The following is a 2,500-nucleotide window of genomic DNA, read 5'->3' on the forward strand; positions in this document are numbered from 1 at the left end:
GGTCACTGAACAATGATAGTACAATAACCCCTTAGTGAAGAAGAATTGTTTGTTAATCTCAGTGTGGTCATCTGTATGAGGACAGAGGAGAATATGTAAAGAATAGCCCAGACTATTCGGTGTATGTATAAGCAAAGGGCAAATGAACCGTAACCAGAGAAAAATCTAAGTAGTACTGTCTGGCCAATCAAAGGACCCCATAACTCTCTAGCGGACTGTCTGGCCAGTCAAAGGACCTCATAACTCTCTAGCGGTAGTATCTCAACGGGTGGCTGATGCCCCGGCCAACCTTTTATTGCCTCCGGAGCAATGGTCGGTTATTACCTTGCTTTCAATTTCAAGAGATTAGAGCTACATCCAAATGTCAGATAGACATTCATAAATGTGCAAAACGGAATAGTCTATTGAATGAATAATTAAGAACCTGTGTATGCTAGCATATACAGTGCGAATAGATTTGCCAAGCGCAACTCCGCCTCAATTGTATGTCAATATAGTTCAATTATATGCGTTTGTTTACAACGTACCCGGTGATATATCAATTAACTTTGAAACAACACGAAGCTGTAGAAATATTAACCGTGTTTACGTTCGTAGATTGCATATCCATGCAATATAAAAACATGAATATTTCAATCTATATTAACGTACATTTCCTGCAACGCGACCCTGAATATATCCAGTGACTACCAGATTACCACTATTAAAAAAACTTAATATTTCTATTTCTCTCAAGTGATCCAGTGAGATCTAGATAACCCTTATCAATATTCCAGTCGAACACGTGGTGTTGAAAATCTGTTGTGAAATCCAATGTTAAATGTATTTCTCACAGAATAAATCTCACGCTTACAAGGACTTCCAATTGAAAAGTTTGTGTCCATCACAGCAACAAGTAAAAAAGATACCATAAGCTTGAAAACTATATAATTAATTGAGACCGTATTTAACACAATTATACTTCAGAGATTATGAGAATGGAACATGAAATGGAACATGAAACATCATTGTAAAAGAACAGGATTAATGAGGTGGTATCATTCAAATATTTAGCAACTATGATCTCTAATATAGGGTCTTTAGAATTGGAATTTAATGGAGAGAGAGAGAGAGAGAGAGAGAGAGAGAGAGAGAGAGAGAGAGAGAGAGAGAGAGAGAGAGAAGAGAAAGCAAATCCGACAATGGCTAGGTTAAGTAAAATTTGGAAATTGAAGCGTGAAGGAGATGATAAATGGAGAAATATTAATTTAAAAGCTCAATATAGAGACGACTGGTGAAATTTAACCGAGGCCCTTTGCGTCAATAGGCGTAGGAGATGATGATGATGATGATGATGATGATGATGATGATGATGATGATAATTCAATGATTGAATTAGGAATAACAAAAATTTAATAAATTTTCAGTTTCAGGGAAACTGATGGCCAGCTCTGTCAGAGTTAAGCTCCACTCCTTTTGATAATAAAAGACACATAAAAATCTGTAACTGCAGCAAATCACTGTAATTCCCTTTACGATTACTCCAGCATTCAAATTATCCATTTTTTTGCGTATAACAAGTACTTTCCTTTCAGTCCCTTTTACCCTTACATTATTCCACAATTCATAAAAATCCCTTTTTTGGGCCAAAGGAACGGTGTATAATTTCGCCCCATATATACTCTCATATACTCTTAGTGTGATTATACTCAATTTTTTTAATGAGGCACATTTGCACTGACTCGCAGCGGTGCCATTTTAGCTAGGAAAAGTTTCCTGCAATCTGATTGGTTAGCATTATCTTGTCCAACCAATCAGCGATCAGGACACTTTCCCAAGCTAAAAGGGCACCCCTGCGAGTCGGTACAAATCTGGCCTCACCAAAAAGAAATTGACTATGAGTACTTTATATAATTACTGTAGATGCTTTCAACAATGCTATCATTTTCGCATACCATTTACCTTTACGTATGTTTTTTCATCATCATCATCATCTCCTCCCAAGCCTATTGACTAAAGAGGCCTCGTGTAGATTTCACCAGTCGTCTCTATTTTGAGCTTTTAAATCAATACTCCATTTTTTCACATAAAGAAAAATAATACCACTTGCATGTCGTTCTTTTATGCACGTTTAAGAGCCATAACTTACTTGGCATAAATTACATTTAGATAAACAAACCAATTTTCACATTCCACATCAATCAGCTATAACCAAAAAAATACTGTTCTGAAAAATACCGTTCAGAAGTTCTAACTGTCTTGCGTGACGCCTAATGTAGGATCTACACGCAATAGTCCATAATATTTGCTCAGAGTTACCTGCAAAATTCCGCAAATTTTCAGTTTACACTATGACATTGTCCAAGCTCTCTCTCTCTCTCTCTCTCTCTCTCTCTCTCTCTCTCTCTCTCTCTCTCTCTCTCTCTCTCTCGTAACTTAAGTTTACCAGATAATCACTTTCCAATATGTTGTTTTATTTTTTTGCTTGAGTTGTTTTCTTTTTTCTCTGCTACTATGTATA

This window comes from Palaemon carinicauda, chromosome 15, assembly GCF_036898095.1.
Source record: "Palaemon carinicauda isolate YSFRI2023 chromosome 15, ASM3689809v2, whole genome shotgun sequence".
Lineage (NCBI taxonomy): Eukaryota > Metazoa > Arthropoda > Malacostraca > Decapoda > Palaemonidae > Palaemon > Palaemon carinicauda.